The sequence below is a fragment of the Helianthus annuus genome, chromosome 15 (assembly GCF_002127325.2).
Source record: "Helianthus annuus cultivar XRQ/B chromosome 15, HanXRQr2.0-SUNRISE, whole genome shotgun sequence".
Classification (NCBI taxonomy): Eukaryota; Viridiplantae; Streptophyta; class Magnoliopsida; order Asterales; family Asteraceae; genus Helianthus; species Helianthus annuus.
The window spans coordinates 100,875,561-100,895,756 of NC_035447.2; positions in this window are offsets into that span (position 1 = coordinate 100,875,561).

Sequence of the window (20,196 nt, forward strand, 5' to 3'; positions counted from 1 at the left end):
ATTTCACTCCTGATTCAACGCAAATTCTCGTGTTTATAGTAAAATCATGCGTTGGACAAGCGATCCAATCGAGAGTTTGTAGTTTTCACACCTAGTCTCGATCTTAATCACTCGTTCATCTTTGAATTAGTGTGCAGTGTGCCTGCCTTAGGGAATGCAGTGTGACAGTGCTCGACCTTAGGAAAGGTCGATGGGGTGTAGTATGTTTGCGAGTCGATCGAATAACAGAAAATAGGCTCGCGCGGAACCCCTACCGGGTTCGCACAAGGCGGTCCTTTGGTACTTAGACTATAGACTAGGTCGTTTCTAAGACATCGACCCAGACTAGGTCGAGTCTTGCCTAATTCCCTATAGTTATGGCTTTGATACCAATTTGTCACACTCCAACCGATGGCGGAAACATCGGAGTGAGGCACTGAGCGAAACAGATTGTCCAAGAGATTCCATAACAACTAATAATTACCAAATATTTAAGCATTACGTCCCATACTGTAACATATCAAGTAAACATAGTTATTACAGACGAATTGTTCTCAAAGACAAATAGAAAACTGTTCCGACAACTCATAAATTAATTGTTTTGTTTCTAGACTCCCCTAGACTTGATTCCATGAGAGCAAGCAATCCTAGCCTCTTAAACACCTGCCACATATGTTAAAATAGAGGTCAATATACATAGTGTAAAGGTGAACATACAAGTTTAATAGTATAATAGATAGCGAAATCGGTTTACGTATAACCAGCATGTAACATGTTGAAAGGTGAAGCTAGCAGGTTATCGCCAATGAAATATGCAAAGACATGACTGCGAGTTGTAGAATGCGCAACATATATCACCACTGTGACACGTGAACTAAAAACCCTTAACAACCCCTGTCCACGACAGGTGCTGAGTCCAAACTATAGTACTATCGTTGCTAAGGTGTCAGGAAACAATCACTGTGTAAACATAACATACAAGCATTCATTGAGTAACACGTATAACATGCAATAACGGTCAGCGTATAAAAGTGTTTGTGTTGTGTGTCGATTGTGGTTTGTAATAGATAACGTATGTAACACCCAAAAGTGCGTAAAGCAAAAAGGGTTCAAGTATACTCACATATAGCATTTAATAAATAAAAACCGTCTTGGATTGAAGGGAGCGCTGGAAAGTTAGCCTGAACAGAACGATAGCGTAAGCGATGAACAGTGTGTTGAACAGCGTGTCGGTGAGTTAAGTGACGGAGGGTCATCCGATTGGATGACAATCCGGACGAATGGTCATCCGGTCGGACGATCATTCATTTGGGATCGATGTGTTTGTGTATGATGTGACTTTGAAGTTTTCGTTGTAGTATTTTAAAATGAGAGAAATATCTCTACCTTTCAGGTCGTTCGATCGAACGGTCATCCGAACGGATGGTCGTTCAGTCGGATGGTGATCCGTTCAAAGTGAGATGTTTTAAAGTTCAAGTCCCTTGGTTAGAATAGTCATGCAATCGGATGGTCATCCGATTGGATGACTATTCCTTGGAACTGATATTTTCTTGAAGTTTGCAAAATTGTTTAAGTGTTAGAGACCATAAGTCATCCTTTCAGATTGTCGTTCGAACGGATGGCAATCCGATCGGACGGTGTTAGTGCATGCATCTGTCGACTTCGTCTTGTATCGAGTCTTAGTCTTAGAGTGTTAGATTAGGGCACATTGTACGAGATTTCCCAAGAAAGTTGATTTCACATATATGGACATGTCCGTATGTGGGAAATTAAAATTATGTCCATATGTGGGAAATCAGGATGTTCGTATGTGGGAAATCAGAAAGATATCCGTATGTGGGAAACCTAGAAGGTGATTTCGCTTTTATGGACACCATGTCCATATGAGCGAAATCGCAGATCCTATATATACCTCATGTACGAAATCATTTGGAACATGTTCTTGTTTTCCATACCGAGGTGCTGCCGGTGTGAGATCTGGTTGTAAACGCTGTAATATCAATCAAAAGAGTGATTTAAGTGAAGATCTAGCTGTTTCTACATTGGTTACTTGTTTTCCGCACTTGTAACTGATCAAGACTCCTTTGATAGACTCGTTCGGGTCAGAATACGAGCCTACAGATGGTAATCCATTCAGCGACCCGATTGTTTGAAACTTGCAAAATTTTGTTAAGTGTGGAAAGTTTGTAGTTTGACCGAGACGGTATGACAACGTTGTTTTGGGTGAAATTCTGAGCCCATATCCTGGGAAGTATCTTGAGTTATATCTTGATTATGTGATATCTGTTCATATCCGGGATGCTCATTCAGGATATTGGTAACATCCTGAATGGTATCCTCAGGATTACTAACGGATTGTGTGCAGGAGTACGAGTCCAAGTGACCCACGTTCGCAAAGACCCTTTCTCCGGGATACTCGGTCTAAGTCGTTCAAATAAAGACATTGAAGCCGCTTTTCCCGATCTGCAACGTTATTAATGGAATATTCGGGAGCATCCCATATTTATAGGAATTTTAGTTTGTATTTCGTAACTATAAATAGGTGGGTATACCAGATCGAATAGGACCTCACAGCTACACTCACTACTCTCTCACACTTATTCTCTCGCAACTTTCACTTCCACAAAAAAAAGCATTGTAACACTTAGCGTTCTGGAATATATCCTGCACTGTATCCTGAAGTTGAAAGCAATAAGAAGAACAAGGCAGCTGCGATTGTCAGCTCCCGAGGTTTTATGTCGGCGATCTAGATTGATCAAGGGCTTTCCTCATACATCTCGTGTCATTTCCTTTACTTTTTGCTCATAGTTTGATCGTAGATATAGCTCAAAATCCTGAGCCGTATCCTGAAAACTGTTTTTCCTAAACAAGTTAACCAACATATTTCTAACACATTTTTTAGCACACTACCTCACTTAACTAATTTAATCACTTAATTGCTTTGGTAATTTTTGACCAAAACAATTTGGCGCCCACCGTGGGGCAAGTGGTGCTATCTTTACTAAAAATCTTTGTGTGACACCTGTGTCACCGCGACCATCAAACAAATACCAAGCCGATGAAATATTGTATTTCATACTTGGATCTTGCATAAATATGTGTATCTTTTGCACATATCAATTCTTGTTCAATTTCCAACTCTACAACGCTTTCTGGAGAATTATACGCAATCTGGTGCGTAAACGTACTCAGTTTAATGCGACAAATACTCCGGAACACCAACATATACTTAACATACCTTAAATAACCTTTACATAACTTAGAAATAAGTTTTGAAGGCTTTGGTATGGCAAAAACAAGTTAATTCGCTTACAGGGACTAAACTTGACAAACTGCGAAAGTATGCCAATTTGGACTGTAACGAACATTCCGGAACATGTCCATAAGTTAAACATACCATAAATATCCTTTACAAAGCTTAGAAATAGGCTTTGAGGTGTTCGGTGTGCTAAAATAAACTTTTGGGTCATTCAGGGACTAAAAGTGTCAAAAAGTGCACAAGTTTGCATTTTCGCGCATAACTTACGTTCTGAATACATCCAGACATCCAAAAATTTATGTAAGCATCCTTATATTATGCCTTAGTGTATGGCATGAGAAAAATCCATTCGTCGCGCAATTTGGATCGTCTTTCGCACTTATGCGCATTCCGTCGTAATTAACCGAACATCGCGCCGTACGGCCAAACGAACCGACATCCGACATATTTTTGAGCACATTTTAAGTTCCCTATACTTTAACTTCATTTTAGAGCTTTGAAATGGGGTTAACGGGGCTTAAACGTGCCAAAAATGCATCAAATACCAAGTTTTGGGGCTGCAGGGACCAAAACTGTAAATCTGCCAAAGTGAGGGCTTACGGACCGTAAGCCATAAGCCATACGGTCCGTAAGGGGTCCCCAGTACAGCAGATTCAGTGAACCCAGTTGTTGCCTCTTCAAGTTAGTGAAAGGTCCAAATCTTCTTGCCTCTTCAGAACAATGAGGGGCAAAACTGATGCTCATTAAGTGTTACAACAAGTGTACGCACAAGATCATGGCACGATATTCGATAAACGATCCTAACGGTTCCACTTTTCTTATAAATACCGCCCTTGTTGCCAAAAACCCACACAATCTGATCAAGAGCTCTAAGTTGGAACCTTTGTTTCATACTTGAGCCATTTTGATCTAGATTAGCTTGCGGGGACCCTTCGTAAGTGTTCTTTCGTTCTTTTATTCGCTTTTCGAGTCCGAAAGTCAACGTTTTGTTTGACTTTCCGTGTGACCAGCCTATGGTCAGCACGAAGTTCATAACGTGAGCGTGATCACGATGCTTATAGTCCGTAGTGACTATACCTACTGATTACCACGTTAGCTAGGCTCAATGACGAGCCGTAGTTTCGGCCAAAATGCGCATTCTTGCGTATTTTGTAACTAAACTACTCGTGAGCATCAAATCCGTTTGTTTTGATGCCAAACATGTTTTCTAAACTTAGTTAAGCATGTTCTAACATGCTTAGCTCGTCACTTTTAGTTTAGTGCATATATAGGGTCGTAAGGTAAGCGATCTAAACCATCGCTTACATTTTCGAACCCGACCCATTTGGTTGATCATTAGGATCCGACCAAACACATTTGGTGACCATATCTATAACCTTCCGAGGTTATACCTTATGGCCACGATGTTAGGCGTTCCAAACGCGTTCTACGCGAACGACGCGTAAGGTAGCATAAGCTACCTAAACGGGTCGTAATGGGTCGCAAGCACTTAGGTTAGATTTCATTTTAGTATGTAGGCTTTGTCAAACCATATTACACGAGCCTCCATACTCGTTTGGTTTACGAACCCGCATACTATCCGATCCTTCCGATTTAGGTCCGGTATATTAACATAGCTACCTATTAGGTGCCGTTTGATATTCCGTGAGCTCTAGCATTGTTTGGTTATTATACAAGAACTTCAAAGCAAACTCAGGTGAGTACATTGAACCCCTCTTTTACTATTTTCCAAACTGTTTTGGGGTGAAACACATGTGCCTACTTGTTACTTTCATGCTTTCCGGTTTTCACATCATATACTTGCTATGTTCGATAGTACATATATAGTACATGATTTCATTGTGTTTATGCTATGTATGTCCATTGTGTGCATACTTAGCACATCACTTTACATTACATTTTATGCTATGTATGCCCATTGTGTGCGTACTTAGTACATTGCTTTACATCACATCTCATGCTACGTACGCCCATTGTGTGCATATGTAGTACATTGTTTCACATTGCATTTCTGTTGCATATGCTCATCCAGCATATGAACACATTATACTACATTTTGAACCGTTGTACTCTACAATACATTTCATGCTACGTACGCCCATTGTGTGCATACGTAGTACATTGTTTCACATTGCATTTCTGTTGCATATGCTCATCCAGCATATGAACACATTATACTACATTTTGAACCGTTGTACTCTACAATACATTTCATGCTACGTACACCCATTGTGTGCATACGTAGTACATTGTTTCACATTGCATTTCTGTTGCATATGCTCATCCAGCATATGAACACATTATACTACATTTTGAACCGTTGTAACCATTTGACTATGTGAACCGTCTTAACCCTTCGATTATATGAACCGTTTGTAACCATTGAACCGTGTAAACCAGTTGTATCCGTTGACATGACTTACAATTGACAATAGACATTTGACTATACATAATCATTTCTACCGTTGTTAAACATTGCATCTTGATGGTTTGGTTTGAGTAAGTGATTTAAGTAACGAGGCGTGTGTAATATGATACAAGCATGGTGGATACGCCGCTAGTACTTCCTATATATAAGTGTTTGTATGGTATTACATATCGTAGCGTTATTTGAATCATTCCAATTTGAGACATAGAACATTTTATACAAATAACACGCTTTTCACAAGACATTGATTTACAAACAACATATCTTATACAAACTCATTTTACATGGTTATTCAGTTAACCATGCATTGTTCTCTTATTTATACATATCATCTGATCTTACCGTTTTTCAAATGATTTACAAGACAAAGCAAAATACAAGGTTCATGACTAAACATTTTCTCAAACATAAGTCATGAATTCCGTTTTCACAAAACCAATGTATCTCATAGGCATTTTTATGCTGACGTACCTATTTTCACATGTGTTTTCAGGAGATGATGCATAGGACTTATCAAGACATACTTAGGCGGACCTGTGCCTTAGTGACTTAAAACGAGACAAGAACTAGTTAATTTATGTTATGTGTTCTTTGGTTCTGGTTTAAAGCAATGTAAACTTTCATGTTTGATTAATAAAATGAAACTTCAATTGCCATGGATTTGAAAGAATTGATTCTGTTACAACACTCCCAGACGTTTCCGCCATGTTTTGTATGTTCTATGTGGTCAGGGTGTGATAGAAAAGTTGGTATCAGAGCCAATGGTTATAGGGAATTAGGTTATTAGTAATACTTTGACCTAGTCTATAACCTTCCTAGGAACCTAACGCGAGTTTACTTGCGTTTAGTCATAAAACAAATACCGTCGCCTATCCTTAGGCGACGACCACAACAAGAACATAAATTTCAAAACCGCTTTGAAAACTAATCATCTGTTCTAGGATGATTGATTACTAGGTTTTGAACCCTCTGTTATAAGGTTTTGAACCCCTTTGAATTTTCAAAACTCTCGTCAAAGTTTTGGGTCCTAAATAGTGTGAACACGTGCAAACTGGAAGAGTGAATGCCTGTACCCTGGGTTTTCTGTCTAAGGTTAGAGTGTTCGTACAAATCCACATAATCGGACCAGTCACTCTTACCTGGGAACTCTTGGGGTGAGTGTCCACTTATAGGCGAGCATGGCTTCGCGATACACTATGAGGATCTAATTGCTTTGATTCAGCCTTGGTGTTGTTTGCTTGCTTTGTGGATTCAAACAAATGACCATCAACCATGATTATGGTCGGTAATTGTAACATCCTATTCTTACCCAATGCCATTTCATTTGTTTTCTTTCTTGTTTCTCTATTAGAATGCCTCCTCGACGCGAAAACCAGATAGCGACTGCTGAACTAGCAGAGATTATTTCACAGCAAATGGCTGCTCAATTCCCAAACCTCTTTGCTCAATGGAACCAGGCCAACAACAACAATAATGCCCCCTGCAACTTCAAGACGTTCAACTCAGCTAAGCCATCAAAGTTTTCTGGGTCTCAAGGAGCGACTGCACTTCTGCAATGGTTCGAGAGTTTAGAGAACACCTTCAGACATGTACAATGTCCAAACGAGCGAAAGGTAGAATTCGCATCTAGCGTCTTTGAGAAACGAGCTTTGACATGGTGGAATGGTGTGATGAGAGATAGGGGTGCCGATGTGGCACTGGCTCAAACATGGCAAGAGCTTCGACCTCTGATGATGAAGGAATTCTGTCCTCGTCATGAGATCAGGGCTTTGGAAACGGAGTTCGACGATCTTAAACAAGTTAGCGGTGAGCATCGAGCCTACACGGACCGTTATGAGGAGTTAAGTTTGTTATGCCCGGATATGGTCACACCTTTGGATAAGGCAATCGAAAAGTACATTGATGGCCTCCCTGACTAAATACAAGACATTGTGACTGGTAGCAACCCTACTACAGTTAGACAGGCCATTGAGCTATCTGCAACCTTGACTGAATCAAAGATCAGGAAAGGTAAACTATTCCGAAAAGGTGACAAGAAACCGGTCGGGGAATCGAACCCAATCGAGGAATCAAAGACCATGGATGAACAGACTGAATCTCCTAAGAAGTCAAAGAAGCGAAAGGCTTCTCAGAACTTCGCTGTGGTCGCTCACAATGGTCAAGTCGTCCCCAACCAACCAGCTCAACCCCCCGCTAGAAAACCATACGATGGAACTGCACCCTTGTGCAACCAATGTAGCCTCCATCATCACGCCAATGTACAGTGCCGCAAATGCCAAACTTGTGGACTTATACGCCACACAGCAAGAGTCTGCCCAGCTGCAGCTGCACCAAACCAAGCTGGCAACAATCCTGCTCAAGGTCGTTTTCTACCAGGCTCTTGTTTCAACTGTGGCGAGATGGGTCATTTCCAAAGAAATTGCCCAAAGCTTGCTAATGCAAATCCAGCACAGGGATGAGCATCTGACTGACTAGAAGACAACATTGTTTAGAAATAATCACTTCTTATGTATTATTTTCTTTTGTTGTCAAGGTCCAAGGAACCGTTGTTATCGTTGTTTATAAATAAATTTTTATTTACATTGCAATGTATTTCTGTGGTTGCATGTATAAACGACATATCCCTTACAATACCGGCAATCAAGAAACTGTATTCCTCGAAGAACAAACTACCCCCAAAATTCTTCCATTCTATGATCTCTTGCGTCTTCCATGTAATTCCTAAGTACCCGTTTATTCAAAGGAAACGAAGTACAAGGCGCAAGTTACAACACATGACGAATACCCAAAGTACCACTATAAATCCTTAATAGGGTACCTAAGGATTTCCCGTAAGTCTTTAATTGTTGTATACCTTAAATCGAATGTGGTGATTCCTTATAATCAAAAATCGAATTTTGGGAGATCTTTCTATCTTCTCAGATAGATTCCAGTGAACATTGAGACCCGTCGATTGGTTTCCATATCCGTATTCAATCAATAACAAGTTAAAAACAAATTATAGTCAAGTTAATCAATTATGTAACTTTGTGTTTATGTGTTCCCTTATGTGTTGTTGTGTGATCCAAATTATGCTATCCAAATCCTCGTAGAATCTTACATATCCTTGTACAAGAGATTCATCGTAGGATACCCAAAGGTATTACTTAAAATCCTCAATGGACTTCTACGTTACAGTTAAGCTCCTTGGATTATAAAGTACTACTTCATAATTAGACCCTTGAGTGGTCTAGTTAAACAGATTAATCCAAAAATCTGGTTGGGGATATCATGTGACAATATAGCTGAAAGGACTCCTTGGTGGCCTAACTAAGAAGATCCCCTGTGGATCTAATTAAAAAGACCCGATGGAAGTCTAGTCACCCTCATCACAAGCTTGATATCCTTCCCCAAAACATTACAAAACAAACTGTGCGGACTGTGCAAGGGATTACGTAATTATGGATGCATACATAATTATGGAATTTAGTGCACAGAAATCACAGCAAGTTCTGTCACGTGTCTAGAGTTAACTCTATTCATTTCCAACTCTGATGAAGCAACCGTTGAAAATGACTCCGTTAGTTCATTTTCGTTTCTGACGATTTATCCGTTGGGGAAATGAATATCCGTTGTGTAATCCTTCATTTCCAACTCTGATGAAGCAACCGTTGAAAATGACTCCGTTAGTTCATTTTCGTTTCTGACGATTTATCCGTTGGGGAAATGAATATCCGTTGTGTAATCCTTCATTTCCAACTCTGATGAAGCAACCGTTGAAGATGACTCCGTTAGTTCATTTTCGTTTCTGACGATTTATCCGTTGGGGAAATGAATATCCGTTGTGTAATCCTTCATTTCCAACTCTGATGAAGCAACCGTTGAAAATGACTCCGTTAGTTCATTTTCGTTTCTGACGATTTATCCGTTGGGGAAATGAATATCCGTTCTGTAATCCTTCATTTCCAACTCTGATGAAGCAACCGTTGAAGATGACTCTATTAGTTCATTTTCGTTCCTGAAGATTTATCCGTTGGGGAAATGAATATCCGTTGTGTAATCCTTCATTTCCAACTCTGAGGAAGCAACCGTTGAAAGTGACTCCGTTAATTCATTTTCGTTTCTGAAGAATACCCGTTGAGGAAATGAATATCCGTTGTGTAATCCTTCATTTCCAACTCTGATGAAGCAACCGTTGAAAATGACTCCGTTAGTTCATTTTCGTTTCTGACGATTTATCCGTTGGGGAAATGAATATCCGTTGTGTAATCCTTCATTTCCATTTCTGATGAAGCAACCATTGAAAATGACTCAGTTAGTTCATTTTCGTTTCTGACGATTTATCCGTTGAGGAAATCAATATCCGTTGTGTAATCCTTCATTTCCATTTCTGATGAAGCAACCATTGAAAATGACTCCGTCTGTTCATTTTTAGTTTCTGAAGATTTGTCCGTTGAGGAAATGAACATCCGTTTGCTTATTCCGTCATTTCCATTTCTGAAGAATACTCGTTGAGGAAAATGACTCCGTCTGTTCATTTTCGTTTCTGAAGAATGACCGTTAAGGAAATGTCAGGATATTACTTTGCATATCGCTGATGGTTATTTGGCAAAGTCACAAATAGACTCCTACGAATAAATTTCGGGACGAAATTTCCTAAAGTAGGGGAGACTGTGACACCTGTGTCACCGCGACCATCAAACAAATACCAAGCCGATGAAATATTGTATTTCATACTTGGGATCTTGCATAAATATGTGTATCTTTTGCACATATCAATTCTTGTTCAATTTCCAACTCTACAACGCTTTCTGGAGAATTATACGCAATCTGGTGCGTAAACGTACTCAGTTTAATACGACAAATACTCCGGAACACCAACATATACTTAACATACCTTAAATAACCTTTACATAACTTAGAAATAAGTTTTGAAGTCTTTGGTATGGCAAAAACAAGTTAATTCGCTTACAGGGACTAAACTTGACAAATTGCGAAAGTATGCCAATTTGGACTGTAACGAACATTCCGGAACATGTCCATAAGTTAAACATACCATAAATATCCTTTACAAAGCTTAGAAATAGGCTTTGAGGTGTTCGGTGTGCTAAAATAAACTTTTGGGTCATTCAGGGACTAAAAGTGTCAAAAAGTGCACAAGTTTGCATTTTCGTGCATAACTTACGTTCTGAATACATCCGGACATCCAAAAATTTATGTAAGCATCCTTATATTATGCCTTAGTGTATGGCATGAGAAAAATCCATTCGTCGCGCAATTTGGATCGTCTTTCGCACTTATGCGCATTCCGTCGTAATTAACCGAACATCGTGACCGTACGGCCAAACGAACCGACATCCGACATATTTTTGAGCACAATTTAAGTTCCCTATACTTTAACTTCATTTTAGAGCTTTGAAATGGGGTTAACGGGGCTTAAACGTGCCAAAAATGCATCAAATACCAAGTTTTGGGGCTGGAGGGACCAAAACTGTAAATCTGCCAAAGTGAGGGCTTACAGACCGTAAGCCATAAGCCATACGGTCCGTAAGGGGTCCCCAGTACAGCAGATTCAATGAACCCAGCTGTTGCCTCTTCAAGTTAGTGAAAGGTCCAAATCTTCTTGCCTCTTCAGAACAATGAGGGGCAAAACTGATGCTCATTAAGTGTTACAACAAGTGTACGCACAAGATCATGGCACGATATTCGATAAACGATCCTAACGGTTCCACTTTTCCTATAAATACCCCCCCTTGTTGCCAAAAACCCACATAATCTGATCAAGAGCTCTAAGTTGGAACCATTGTTTCATACCTGAGCCATTTTGATCTAGATTAGCTTGCGAGGACCCTTCGTAAGTGTTCTTTCGTTCTTTTATTCGCTTTTTGAGTCCGAAAGTCAACGTTTTGTTTGACTTTCCGTGTGACCAGCCTATGGTTAGCATGAAGTTCATAACGTGAGCGTGATCACGATGCTTATAGTCCGTAGTGACTATACCTACTGATTACCACGTTAGCTAGGCTCAATGACGAGCCGTAGTTTCGGCCAAAATGCGCATTCTTGCGTATTTTGTAACCAAACTACTCGTGAGCATCAAAGGCGTTTGTTTTGATGCCAAACCTGTTTTCTAAACTTAGTTAAGCATGTTCTAACATGCTTAGCTCGTCACTTTTAGTTTAGTGCATATATAGGGTAGTAAGGTAAGCGATCTAAACCATCGCTTACACTTTCGAACCCGACCCATTTGGTCGATCATTAGGATCCGACCAAACACATTAGGTGACCATAGCTATAACCTTCCGAGGTTATACCTTATGGCCACGATGTTAGGCGTTCCAAACGCGTTCTACGCGAACGACGCGTATGGTAGCATAAGCTACCTAAACGGGTCGTAATGGGTCGCAAGCACTTAGGTTAGATTTCATTTTAGTATGTAGGCTTTGTTAAACCATATTACACGAGCCTCCATACTCGTTTGGTTTACGAACCCGCATACTATCCGATCCTTCCGATTTAGGTCCGGTATATTAACATAGCTACCTATTAGGTGCCGTTTGATATTCCGTGATCTCTAGCATTGTTTGGTTATTATACAAGAACTTCAAAGCAAACTCAGGAGAGTACATTGAACCCCTCTTTTACTATTTTCCAAACTGTTTTGGGGTGCAACACATGTGCCTACTTGTTACTTTCATGCTTTCCGGTTTTCACATCATATACTTGCTATGTTCGATAGTACATATATAGTACATGATTTCATTGTGTTGATGCTATGTATGTCCATTGTGTGCATACTTAGCACATCACTTTACATTACATTTTATGCTATGTATGCCCATTGTGTGCGTACTTAGTACATTGCTTTACATCACATCTCATGCTACGTACGCCCATTGTGTGCATACGTAGTACATTGTTTCACATTGCATTTCTGTTGCATATGCTCATCCAACATATGAACACATTATACTACATTTTGAACCGTTGTACTCTACAATACATTTCATGCTACGTACGCCCATTGTGTGCATACGTAGTACATTGTTTCACATTGCATTTCTGTTGCATATGCTCATCCAGCATATGAACACATTATACTACATTTTGAACCGTTGTACTCTACAATACATTTCATGCTACGTACGCCCATTGTGTGCATACGTAGTACATTGTTTCACATTGCATTTCTGTTGCATATGCTCATCCAACATATGAACACATTATACTACATTTTGAATCGTTGTAACCATTTGACTATGTGAACCGTCTTAACCCTTCGATTATATGAACCGTTTGTAACCATTGAACCGTGTAAACCAGTTGTATCCATTGACATGACTTACAATTGACAATAGATATTTGACTATACATAAACATTTCTACCGTTGTTAAACATTGCATCTTGATGGTTTGGTTTGAGTAAGTGATTTAAGTAACGAGGCGTGTGTAATATGATACAAGCATGGTGGATACGCCGCTGGTACTTCCTATATATAAGTGTTTGTATGGTATTGCATATCGTAGCGTTATTTGAATCATTCCAATTTGAGACATAGAACATTTTATACAAATAACACGCTTTTCACAAGACATTGATTTACAAACAACATATCTTATACAAACTCATTTTACATGGTTATTCAGTTAACCATGCATTGTTCTCTTATTTATACATATCATCTAATCTTACCGTTTTTCAAATGATTTACAAGACAAAGCAAAATACAAGGTTCATGACTAAACATTTTCTCAAACATAAGTCATGAATTCCGTTTTCACAAAACCAATGTATCTCACAGGCATTTTTATGCTGACGTACCTATTTTCACATGTGTTTTCAGGAGATGATGCATAGGACTTATCAAGATATACTTAGGCGGACATGTGCCTTAGTGACTTAAAACGAGACAAGAACTAGTTAATTTATGTTATGTGTTCTTTGGTTCTTGTTTAAAGCAATGTAAACTTTCATGTTTGATTAATAAAATGAAACTTCAATTGCCATGGTTTGTAACAATTGATTCTGTTACAACACTCCCCGACGTTTCCGCCACATTTTGTATGTTCTACGTGGTCGGGGTGTGACACTTTGTGAAATCATTAATTGGTTTTCTATTTTCAAAAATTTTTGCCACATTGTTTACAATGGCCTCAGGATCAAACATGAGCTCCTCCACTGTGTCTGCTACAGCTTCTACTACTACTGGTTCGGTGCTTCCGCCACCTCCTCCAAGGATGCCCGCTTCTTCACAACCTCAGGATATTATCCCTACTCGGATTATTCAGGGATCTGCTCCCGTTTTAGCTTCTAATGATGAAATTCTAACCTTATTTGGAAGTGTGCAGGAACAAATGAGGCAGCAACAGGAAACAAACCAAATGCTGTTAAGGGAAATACAACTTTTAAAATCTAGTTCGAGCAGAGCCACTGAGGATATCGTCACTCCATTACAACCCAGAACTTTGAACTTCAGTTCGGCTGTGTATATTGAGGATAATAGGGGAAATATTGTGCCTAGCCATCCCCAGAACCATACTCCTGAAATACCCTCCTCGGTCAGGATGTCAACTGTGAGGAGCTCAGGATATGCTTCAGGATATGGCCAGAATCCTCAAACTGGTAACGTGTCAAATAATAATACACTTGCTACTAATGGAATTGGATCTTTGCAGGATGCAGGTGTGACATCAGCATTGTCTAGGGAACTCCAGAAGCTAAAGGACATTATATCCAGTGTACCTGGGGTGGTTCAGCCAATTCCTGAAGTCTCCCAGGATAGCCACAGGATATCTAGGTTTGTGCATCCTATTTGTGATGCTGAAATCCCAAAACGATTCCAGACTCCCAACATGAAGCTTTATGATGGAACCACTGTTCCTGAGGAGCATATTGCCCAGTATAGAGAAATGTAAGGGCATAAACTAGTATAGGTTTGCGTCTGTCTTGGATTACTACAGTTGTTTTGGGTTTGAACTATGTAGTGGGCTCATTTGGTTGTTTTGATGTCTATGGGGTACGGGCTTGGCCTAATGTAAAAGGATCTCTTATGCATGTATAAATAGGGGAGTCCTTAGTCATTTTGTGGTTGTTGATTCACTAGCAAACTTTGTGCCCTTTGTGCGTTTTGAGTACCAGACGATTCTAGGAATCGTGTGCTCTTGTTCTTGAATCAATATACTTTGTGTTTCAATCTTCGACATCTTACTTGTATTTCCGCTACTTGTTAGGTGTTTGATATTCGATTGTATTGTTCCTGGACTTACAATTGGTATCAGAGCCTAAGTAGTCTCACGAAGGCTCGGTTGGATCGGATATCTTGAAGATTGAAGGCTGAATTTGCTGCTGATTGTGCTCGAAGTTCGACAGAAAGATCTGATTTCTTGACTGTTTTTACTTCTATTTTATAAGCTCTTCCTGTCAACTGTTTATTTGGCTCGAAAAGATTCGAGTTGTTAATTTTTTTCTTTAAAAGTTTGTTTGTTTGCGTCTGTTATCAACCCAAGTTGAAGCACGAATACCGGTTTAAGTGAATTTTTCTGGTTTGGTCAAAATAAATCTGACACAGTGTGAATCAACACGGATCTGCCAATCTGAAATTTTGATTTATTTTGGTGAAAATTCTGGTGAGAACCAACTGTTTTAGGTGTCAAAATTAAGGTTTGACTGTTGAGTTTTAAATCCTAAAGGTCTGGTTTTGATAAAATTAAAAGGATTTTCATTAAACACGTCATTTTTGGTTGAAAGTTTCTCGAAAATATTTGAATTGCTGGGTTTTTGTGCTTTGATTTCATCGAATATTCATTAGAAATTTTGAATAATTTTTGGGTTTGATCTGTTTGTGTGCAAGTTGATTGTGTTTGCAGATTTTTGGAAAGTTTGTTACAAGAAAGTTCGAAAAAATTTGGAAATTAAAATTACCAAATCTTTCGGGATTCTGGTTGAAAGTTGGCAATATTATCCTTCCAAAAACTTAGCTTGTGCGTTTGAAGGACTTGTGCGACTGGAGTGTTTCGGGTTGCTAAAGGACTGAGGCCCAATAATACATCTTGTGCGATCAGGTTTGGATTGTGCGATTAAGACTGATTGGGCTATTAAGGATACAGGCCCAAAATTTAACTCTTGTGCGATTGAAGACTTCTTATGCAATTGAGAAGATCTTGTACGCTTCACTGTTTGTTTTTGAACTAGTGCTGGTGACCTTGTGCAACTGAATTCTTGTGCGACGTAAAAGGATCACTTTAAAGGGAGGTCATTTTGATTTGTGCGTTTGGCAAAAGGCTCATCTCGAAGAAGTATTGTGCGACTCCCTTGTGCGATCCATATTGTGCGATTGGACAAAGGCTCATTTGAAAGGATTCTTGTGCGATTCATCTTGTGCGACTGAGATTAAACCTGTTCACGTGGACTGGACTGTTTGAACTCGTGAATTGTTTAGATTGAATTTTGAATTGTTTGTGAACCAGCTGAATTATTGTTTGAACTGTACTGTAATCATTAGTAATATTCATTTGATCCTTATATTTAATTATTACGGGTTACTCATACATTCAACTGTTTTTTTTTCAGAAATGGCTCAGACTAATCATTGGGATTGACTGAAATTGCTGCTATTAACCAGGACCTAGATAACATCATTGGAACTAACAATAGGGTTCCCAGGCTCATTTCTGGGGGATCCTTTTCAGAATGGAAGTTTAGGTTCATTCAGTATATGAGGATCAAGGATCCAAAGGCGTGGAGGTCTATCTGCAACGGACCTACTACAATCACCTATGTTGTAAACGATGCTGATGGAACAACTGCTCCTAAGCCCGAGTCTGCGTTTACTGATGAGGAACGTGAAAAACGTGATAATGACAACAAAGCTCTTGCAATGCTGCACTCTGCTCTTGCACCAGAAGTAAGCATTGGAGTTCGTGACTGTACATCTGGTAAGGAAATGTGGGATGCTTTGCTGGCCATCTATGAGGGAAATGAAGAAATGAAAGAAAGTCGAAGAGAAATGCTTACCCAAAGGTTTAACTTGTTCAATCACTTCCCAGGGGAAACATTAGAAAATCAAATCCAGAGATTTGTTGCCTTAGTCAGTGATATGAAAACTCATGATATCAGCCTTGAAAAAAATGTCATTAACAAAAAATTGCTCAATGCTCTTCCAAGAAATTGGGATACGAATGTGACTCTCATCAAAAGGACCAGAGACTTAGCTAGAATGACTCTCTCTGAGCTGATTTCTTTGCTAAATTCCTATGAAATGGATGACAAACAAAGGCTCTATAACCATGCTGCAAGTTACAACAACGCAGGTGTGTTGACCAACAACTCCTTGATGTCTCAGCAAGGAATGAGTTCACTTACAGGGCCTTCTACTATACCTCTTCCAGTTAATCTTGGAACGTATGTTAACCAATCTGGCTACTTTCCCGCTGCTACTCAACATGTTAACCAAACTTCGTCTGCTGCTCAACCCACTAATCCATCTGCTCTCACACCCACACAGTTTCTTTCAAACATTACCACTGCTTTTGCTGCGACAAACTCCTCAGTTGCTACATCAAAGGATTTCGAACAAGCTATGGCCTTCATGACAGGGGTCATGAACTGTTATCATGCCTTTATTGCTGGAAGAGTAAAGAACAACATTGACTCTGCTGAACTGTTGGAAGTTCATCCTGATGATGTTGAAGAGATGGATATTACTTGGCAAATGGCCATGGCAGTGTTTCGTGCCAGAAACTTCGTGAAGAAAACTGGAAAGGGTACTTGGGACAAGATTGATGGTGAGATTGGCTGGAATAAGGCAAGGCTTCGGTGTTACAACTGCCATGAGCCTGGGCATTATGCTAGAGAGTGCAAACAACCAAAGAGGGAAAGAACTGATCCAAATGTCACTGTCACTGTTAGTTCAGCAGCTCGACCAGCTCCAAATGTTGTTTCAGCTTCAAACATTACTGTCACTCGTCCCACTCAAAGTTCAGCCTCAAACACTGTTGCTAGAACTCAAGTTGCTGAACCAATTGGAGCTACTGGAAATGCATTGGTGATTCAGGAAGGAGGAGGTTTCGACTGGAGTCAACAAATGAACGATCTGCAGATTACCACAGACACCTTGTACCAACAGAATCAAGCTCTCATGGCAGAAGTGAAAGAAGATGCTGATTCGGCTGCTGAAGATGCTGAGGAAATGATTTATCATGCTCTCATGGCTCAAATGAATGACTACACTCCTTCTGAGGCTGAGGTATGTATAGATGATGTTTGTTGTACTGAAAAATGTAAAAAGAAAGTAAAAGGTTTTAAGGAACAGGCTCAGTCGCTTTCTATGCAACTTCAACTTACCAAATCCAGTACCTACAAAGTTAAAAAGAAACTGGATGGGTATAAGGAAATGGTAGAGGCTCAAAAACGTGACATTCGACAGTTGCATAGTGATCTGAGCGAAGCAAAATGTCGATATCTCCACTTCAAGGAGCTATCTGAAAAATTAACTGTTGAATTAAACAACTTAAAGTCGACTTTCGAAAATACTGAATTTAATTTCAAAAAATTTGATGTTTCAAGTGAAAAGGTCGAGAAAATGATAAATCAACAGTTAAAGTATAGCAAAAAGGAAATGAGGAATAAGGGGTTGGGTTTTGTGTCTATACCCCCACTCTACAACCATAACTATTCCTCAATTCCTATGACTGAAGAGGAGATAGACAATTTGCCTAATATGGAATATGGAAAACCAGAAGATAGAAAGTCTGAACCTGTCAAGCCTCGAAAAATAAAAATCACCGGGCCTGATAATACTGAAATCATTTTAGAGAAACAGGCCTACAATCAAACGTTTGTTAAGTCAGAAAATGTTTTAAATCACACTGAAACTTTGAATTTTGAGAAAAACACAAGTGTTGATAAGCATTTTCAAGTGTTGAAAGAAGAGGAATCATGTGACTCTAAGCAAGTTTTTGAAAATAAATGTGCCACAAAAGAGTCTGAAACAAAAGAATCAAGTGTTAACGTAGATAACATCGAGTTTGCTATGTTGAGAGGTTTAACTGAGTTTGTGAGAGAATTTAACAAGAGCAAACAAGCTAGATCTGCCTCGTCACTTGAAGCATCTTGCGATACTTCAGAAACATCCACTTCTGAGAAATCAGAAATGGGCGAATCAATTAGTGTCAATAGTGTTTCACTTGAGGAAACAGAAGAATCTCATACTGAATCAATAGCTTCAGTTGATTCAACTAGTGATTCCCATGATAAGACTGACTGTGACAATTCAGAGCCAGTTGCTTCAGTAGAATCAACAAATGAATCATCTGAAATTGTTGACTCACATTCGAGCAAAGAAGAATCAGAAACAACTGCAGGAGCATCTGTTGAGTTGAATGGTAAAGCAACCACAGAAGCCTCTATTGAATGTTCAAAAGAAAACGATTCTGATTCTTCAGAACCAATTGTGTCACAAGAAGCTGAGAGCAATTCTGCAGCATCAAGTGACCCCGTTTATGAGAAAATCAATGATACTAACCCTGTTGCTTCAAATGCAGACCAAGTAGTTATTGAAGATTGGGTGGATGAAGATGATGGGGACGACGCTATTTTGAAAAATAAAATTCAGAAAAACAATTCTTTAATTTCTGAAAAGTCAAACAATATTTCAATTTCTTCTGATGCTTTGAATTGTGTGGGCTCTGTTTTTAAGAGCGATGAATGTTCTGACATTTACTTTGGTTCTATTTGTGTGGATTTGAATTCAGTTGTTTTGCATAATAAAGTTGATAAATCTAAAAATCTTTTGGTAAAACAAACTAAAGGAGGAAATGAAGCTAAATATGTTCCTCCAAAATCAACATTCACCAAACAAACTAAGTGTCACTCCATTTCTAAGGACAAATCTAAACATGTCTCGTTTGCATCTCAGGAACCACACAAGCCCTCAGGTTCTGCAAAGTCTGATGGATGTCAAGCAAAACCACATGTGAAGCGACAAATTTGTTACACGTGTGGAATTGCTGGACATATTGCAAGAAATTGTCAGCATCGTCCTGATAAATTAAAAGGGGGAGAGCATCAGAAGGCTCCAAAAGGAAATGTCAAGCATCCAAAACAGGACAAGACTTCAAAATCTAAACCTGTTAGGAAGCTGAACTCCAAAATGAAGCCTTCTGATGGAGATTGGAACAAAGCTAAACAAATGAAAATGAAATCAAATAATTGCATTCCAAACTCAAACTATATTTCGTCTAGAACATCCAAGAAATTGGAAAGTTTCAGGCAAGTTTGGAAACCTAAGAATAATGTTCCAAACAACTCTCCTAAATCATCGTGCATCAATGATAAACCTATCTACTCTAAAGAAAAGTTGATTTGGATGCAAGTAACGTATGTTAATGCACAGGGTGTACCCACTACATCTATGGCTTGGGTACCAAAGTCTAACTAAACCCGCGTAATGTGTAGGAACGGCTATGGAGGGCTGTCATTCGACTTTGGGTCATTGACAGTGGCTGTTCCAGACATATGACTGGCGATATATCTCAACTTTCTAATCTTGAAGAA